Raw genomic sequence first — 7,090 nt, forward strand, 5'->3', positions numbered from 1 at the left:
GGGCAGATGTGCCATGAACTGAGTCCAATTCATTTTTTATCTCATATGGAGTTAAGCCCTTTAAATCAAAATGTTTGATTACCGCTCTGAACTCGTTTTTTTTCATTTTTGTTAACGAACATTTTTTTTTCAATTGGTTATAAAAACACGTAAACTCAGAAGATGTGAAATGTGACTGCACCATATATCTAGTCGGGAGTGGTGCTGACTGAAAACAGATGATTTGGAGCGATTCGCGCGCCATCTGTTGGTCATTCTAAGGACTTATTGAACTACCTTCGTAGGATTGAACACTCCCACCATTATCTTTCTGACGGAAAAGACGATGAAATACTAATGAGAGAATGAAGGAAGGAGGAATTAAAAAAGTCATGGTGGAAACTGTTGAGCTTGTATAAAGAAGCGCTTAAAAGGTACTTAAAAATTATTAAAAGTGTCATTTACTTATTTCGTGAATTTAATACTTCTTATATAAAAGAAAATTAAAATATTGAATTTTAAAGGCACCTCAATTTGTCGTTTTTTATAAAAGCTATATTCATTGCAAAAAGCGAAACTATTATAAAATAACATATTTGTTGTATAAAAAATGTGTAGGAAGCAAGATTAGGTGTTAATTTTATTGCATAAAGAAATTGCACATAAATCGTCTTGTTATATATTTAAACGCAACTGCGAATTGCCGGAGCTGAATACACGGCCCAGTGTTGGTCCAATTTTGGCAGCCAAAGGTCGGCTAAAGTTATTGGGCCAATATCGGCATTTTAATAGGCCCAATGATGAGCCAGTGCTGGCAGCCAATATTGGCTATTTATATTTGCCAATCCTCCAACGATGCTTGGCCCAGTATCGGCACTTTATTGCGCCAAGTCTCACTTTTAGCAGGGAGAACCATGTTTCACGAGGATCAGCCAAAGTCTGTCCCAGTGATGGTACATTACTTTTACTTTTACCACGGCAAACCATGTTTTATTTAAATCGGCCCAATGTTGAGCCAGGGGTGGAAGCCTATATTGACTATTTATATTTGCCGATCCTCGACCGATGCTTGACCCAGAATCGGCTCTTTATTTCGCCAAGTCTCACTTTAAGCACCTAATAAACAAATCTTACACGAAAGATAAAAAAAAAATTTGTCGAAAAATTGTCAAATTTGACAATGAAATTTGATAAGTTCTGTCATTAAAAATTTTTAATGTTTATGAAAAATTAGATTTGCTGTCATTGCAAAAAGTTGTAAAGTAGGCTACAACGGAAAAAAACGAAATATTACGCGAAGAAAAATTGTAATCGATTTAAATGATTTATTTAAAAATTATTTTATTGATATTCCTGTTAACAGTTCGTGCATTTTACATTTACACAACGTCGCATATAAATAAATAATCAGAAAAAGAGAGCTTAAAATTAGGTATTTGAACTGTTCTGAACTGCAGCTTATGAAGATGGATTTTTCACAGAATTTCGATTTGTCGGCTTAGCGCAGTGGTTAGCACTCCTGGCTGCTAGGCCATACATTTAGGTATATAGATGTAGGTTCGATACCCCATAGCATTAGAAATTTTATTTGTAATATAATGTGCAAAATGTAATATATGCATTCAGTATAAACAGGACCATTAATATTTGTATTCGAAGTACTGGCAATCGATTAATATTTATTTTTTAAATATCTTTTTTGTCATATCTTTAGACCTTAGACTATAGCAGTATTGGTACCCAGTTTTGGGCCAAAAATGGCAACCAAGCCCTGGCTACCAAGTCAAGTCCATAGTTATCAATACGGCAATAGCGCGACGATGGCAGCTAGGTTTGCTCCAATACTGGTACTCAGTGTTGGGCCGACAATGGCAGCCAAACCTTGGCTGCCAAGTGCAGGCCATAGTTATCATTCCGACATTGGCACGATAAGTGTAGCCGAGCTTCGGAAATTTTTTTGTCGACTATGGGCTAATGTTGGGCCGTATGTGACTTCGCACTTGGGTAATCGGAGAAAATAAAAGTTTGAAAGCCATATCGTTAAAAGAGCTGGAGTTAGTAAATTTTGGTGCAGAGTACTCAATTACATATCTTCTTTCTTGTGACGCATTCGAAGAGAGCATCATTTATTACCATAGTGTTTTTAAGTCATTAAAATTATGTGTAAAATTAACGTACAGGTTTCCAAAAGGAGGTGAAACGCTTCCGTATAAATCAATAATTTCCTCGTTGAAGAAGGCAAGACTGATAGAATGGCCACCTACTCCTGCCACGACTGAAGAATTTTCTAATCAACTAGAAGGCCATACGTACGATATGATGTTAAACTATAATGGACATTCTCTAACTGCAAAAAAAGTCACCGATAGAAATGGAAGAGTCCATATTTTATTTTACGAAAAGGAATTAATTTTGAAATATTCTCGAAAGATTAAACAAATGTTGGCCGATGGCACGTTTCAGTGCAGACCAAAATTGAATGACAGTGTGCAGTTGTTCAATATCATGGGAATTTTACATGGACGCGTAAGTTTTGTTTTTTACATTTACTTGAATTTATATAAATAAAATGTTAACATATGAAATATAGCAAATTTAACTTTCAAATTTTTATAATTTTTTGTATACTTTTTGAAAAAAATGGTTGTTTTTGTATTAAAATTTTATATTAGTACATTTAAAAAAATTATCCAGGTAGAAATACACCACCGGCCCAGTACTGGTCCAGTACAGCCTGCCGGAGTTCCAGTAATGGCTGGTTGTACTAGGCCAGCACTAAGCCAGTACATCTATATCACCTCTGATGTTACATTAGTCACGTATGTTTTTTGCGTTTACGGACATGATGCCATTTTGTATCGATCAGGAAAAACAGCGTTGGTTGGTGTCAAATCTTGGTTAATTTGTTTAAATCCATTATTATTTTTCTTGAAGATAACTAGAAAATCACATGTTTTTAAATTTTTTCAGAAAAATGTAGTTCACTTTTGTCCTTTTTTCAACATTTTTACGCTATTTTAGCAACTTTTTACGAAAACATAAATGAAATTTTTTGGATGAGTTATATGTCTGGATAGAGCTTAATAATCTTTTTCTTGGAAAAAAAATATGTTTTTACGTTAAGTAAAATAAATATACCATTTCTCGTCATTTTAAAACACCTCAACAACATTTAAAAGTTTATTTTTTCAAGTTCGAGTTTTGCACCACTGCCTATCACAGTACTACCCCGGTCGCGCAGCCAACCGTTAGCCAGTACTGGGTAAATTACCGCCTATTTGTACTGGTGGGCAGTACTGGGCCAGTACTGCGCCAGTGGTGAACTCCGGCGCAATACCGACATTCCCACCTGGGAACTACCCGCAGTTTTAAACACATCGAAGCACTTTTATGCTCAATCGAGAAAAGAAAAAAAGAAAACTATAAAATTGTATGAATAAAAATATTCCACTCATCTTCGTATAAATAGACAAAATAGCGAATTTCTCCGTGCGTCACGTAAAGTTGCGTAACTTATTTTCTCTAATAAAGATCGTGATAAAAATCTGTACTAAACTAGTGTGAAATCGACTTATAGCGTTTGTGAATTTTACAACTCATTATGCAATCCTGATCACTTACACGATTGTATAAGTAATTGACATATGAACTAGTATGACAATGTGCTATTTAAAGTTGTTACTTTCGCATTTAATATTTTTATTGCGTTACATGAATAAATGTGTTGACGCCAACAGATTCTTATTTTTTCATGAACCGTATCACTTTTAACAATTACGGAAAAATTCGAAAGTAATTTAATTCATCCCATTATAATTATAATTTGTTTGAATCAGTCGTTGGCTATCTCATTTAGAATCACTCATTCATGACTCAAAAGTTTGAGTTAAAAAATAATTATAATAAAGTCAAGAATATGTTAATCATTGAAAATTTAAAGTCCCTGTAAATCATCTTAGAGCAATTATTATTGCCATGGTCGAAAAACTGCTTACTGTACATACTTTTGAAGATGCTGAAATCATCGTGATGGATTTCGAAGATCCTATGAGTAAAGCATTCAAAAAACACTTTCCTGGAGCAAGAATGGCTGGGTGCGACGTACATTTTGACAGGGTAGGTTTATGTGAGTTTTCAAATCATCCGTAATTTATCAAATTTAAAGATATTATCTAAATAATTAATTGGGTTGAATATCATCTTTTTTAATATTTACATAAAAAAGATAACTTTGAGTAATTTATTATATTTGATGATAATTTCAATTTTCCTAATATTTTATTATTATTTTTTGGACTAGAATTTATCCTGCAAATTAAAACCACTTCACAAAGAGGTAAAACAATTTCCTGAACTACAAAGACACGCTAGTCGTTTTTACGCTATACCTTTTTTAACTCCAAACTTGATCTCAGAAGGAATTGATGAAATCGAAAACGACATGTCACCGGAAATTAGGCAAAAATTATTATATATTTTGGAATATTTGCGGGGCTACTGAGTACGGACAGTTACCCCTCCAGGATTGAGCATTTTCGGTTTTCGAAAAGAAACTCAAATCTTCAAGAAGCTTTTCGTAGTGAAATTGTTCACTATTTTAAAAAGCATCCACCCCCTGTCTATTATTTACGTAAGTATTTGATATTTAAGTTACTATGTACTCAAAATTGATGTAACATTGCTTCATTTTTACATTCTCATCGAGAGAAGGTATTAGATTTGTGTCAAATTTGAACCCCCCCCCCCCTTCCGTTTTTGTAAAATGTCCACGTTTTGAGTCCCCCTGAATCCGAAAAACAGGTTTTTACAAATGTGCCTGTCTGCGTGTCTGTAGATTTTTAGTTTGTTAACACGATAACTTTCGAAAGAATTGACAGATTGGATTGGCCTTTTGGTATAGTCTTTTAGCGTCCTAAAATAAAGGTCAAGTTCTTCAGTCAGTCATTTTGGATAAATATTAAAAAGTAAGCGTATTTTGAAAAATGTTCAGATCACTTTTTTCATAATTAAAAATTTTTCGATGCGGATATTCATAGTATTCAAACAGACGAACAATTTATCCCAATGACTTTTTTCATAAAAGCAAAATTTACCAGATTTATAGCATTTTCAAAATTCCAAAAAATACACGAAAATCAACATTTTTAGCTAAATAACACACGATACGAAAAATATTCAAGAGAATTATAATTAAAACTGTTGACATAGAAAAAAAATTTTCTGTAGTCAAATCCTGATTAATGCATTTGTTCATCAAATTTGTTTAAAGAAATAATAAAATCTATCAACTTATTATAAATGTTGCTGAAATTCTCATCAAGCTCCCATCTGAAAATACTGGCATTGAAAAACGAATTTTTCTGCTGACTAATGACCGAATAATGCATTTGTTTATTAAATTTGTTAATAATATAAATAATTATAATTTTAAGAGAACTTTTTTTTAATATCGTATAATTTACATTCAAATTTCTCGCAATAAAACTTGAAAAAACGTATGATTATGGAAAATCCTAGAAAACAGTTTTTCAACAAATAATTTGTTTATACAAATTTTTGTTGTTTAATATATAATATGGGAACATCTTTAGCTAATATTAGTTTATGAAATTTAGGCGATTTTCACATTTTTCCTGATATCGACGAGCACTGTGAGCGTCATTTAGATTTTTGTTTATTTATAAGAAATTGAAAACTTAATTGAAAAATCAGGCTCAACAACTCTTTCAGAAATCTTGAAAGCTTTTTTCACATTTTATTATTCAAGGCGCTTAATATTTGTGGATTATACGTTATTTTGAACCAAAAAAGTAATTTTTTTCCCACTGTGGGCCGGGAATGTGAAAATGATATTATATGAACTCCCATCTAACACAACGCTGCTGAAGGTTGGTTGAACTTCTCAGCATAAAACACTAACCAGCTACGACTCTTGGTTGAAACTGATCGCCCCCCCCCCCCCGCCCTAACCCTCGTTAATCGAAGTTTTGTGGGTCACTCAGGTAGGGATTCAATTTAGAAGTTGAAAACAGGTAGGGCCGAAGGAGCTTTAACAAAAAAAAAGACACTATCACTAAGATTACTGTTGAGGATTTTTCGACCTTTAGCTTAAGGCCATGTGACGCGAGGGTCACGTGACTAAACCTGGTCTTCAATTTTTCTTTCCCAACTTTCGTCTAAACGAAATGAGGTATCGCTCTGAAAGTTTGGGAAATGAAAGAGGTGGTAATAAAGTCCATGTCTCTCCTTTGTTCCGGTGGAAATTTTAAGAAAATTTTTTTTTTTTGAAGAAAATACCAGTGGAAGTTTTCTTTCCCAACTTACGTCCACACGGAATGAGATAGGGTGTTAAAAATTTTGCACGATTAATAGAAGGCATGCAAGAATATGTCTCTGGTCCTAAATAATTAGAATAGTGAAAAAAGTTTTTTTTTAAGTAATATTTTGGAGAAATACCGACCGTGCTGTCGTCAAACCCTGCAAGCAATTTGCAATGTTGTCAATGGGCTAGTTATGAGGTTTATATTAATTAAAGTGGGGCAAAACAAAAAAAATAGCTCACGAACATTATGCACAAATAATGCAAAAACTAATGTTTGCATTTGAATTGCAAATAAACATATTTGGTCTGACATACGTAGCAGTTTGGTATCAGCTGTGTCAAAACAACACTAGCGCAGCGAGTAGACAACTTCGAACTTCTAGGGGTCTGTGGGTAAAACAGATTGCATGATTACCGTCAGTCCAAATCGACAATCTCAGAAAGTCGACTTGATTTCCACAGATCGTCGTCTCGGGCATCTCAAGCTGGCTGACCCGATCATTGCGAAGCGTCGGTTTGGAAATCTCGGATGGTCGATTTGATTTTATCAGACATTCGACTGAGTCGTAATTAATGGTCGATTCGATTATCTTAGATATTTCACGTAGTTATTTCGGATGGGCGATTCGCTCATTTTTAAAGGTCGACTTGATTATTTCAAAGTGTCAATATAGATATTAAGCAAGAAAAATTCGGTTATCGCAAAGGATCGATTCGAAAATCTGAGATGGTGAAAAGGACTATTGATGATAGTCAAATATATATTTTTGAATTATTTTAAAACAAACT

The 7,090-nt window shown here is 33.7% G+C and overlaps 1 protein-coding gene across 3 annotated transcripts in view; it reads right to left on the reverse strand.

Annotated features, from left to right (window-relative positions):
• LOC117172546 (amphoterin-induced protein 2) overlaps positions 1 to 7,090 on the reverse strand; it is a 156,865-nt gene that overhangs the window by 74,543 nt on the left and 75,232 nt on the right. The gene's annotated exons all lie outside the window — the stretch shown is intronic.

Source organism: Belonocnema kinseyi, chromosome 5 (assembly GCF_010883055.1).
Source record: "Belonocnema kinseyi isolate 2016_QV_RU_SX_M_011 chromosome 5, B_treatae_v1, whole genome shotgun sequence".
NCBI classification, from domain to species: domain Eukaryota; kingdom Metazoa; phylum Arthropoda; class Insecta; order Hymenoptera; family Cynipidae; genus Belonocnema; species Belonocnema kinseyi.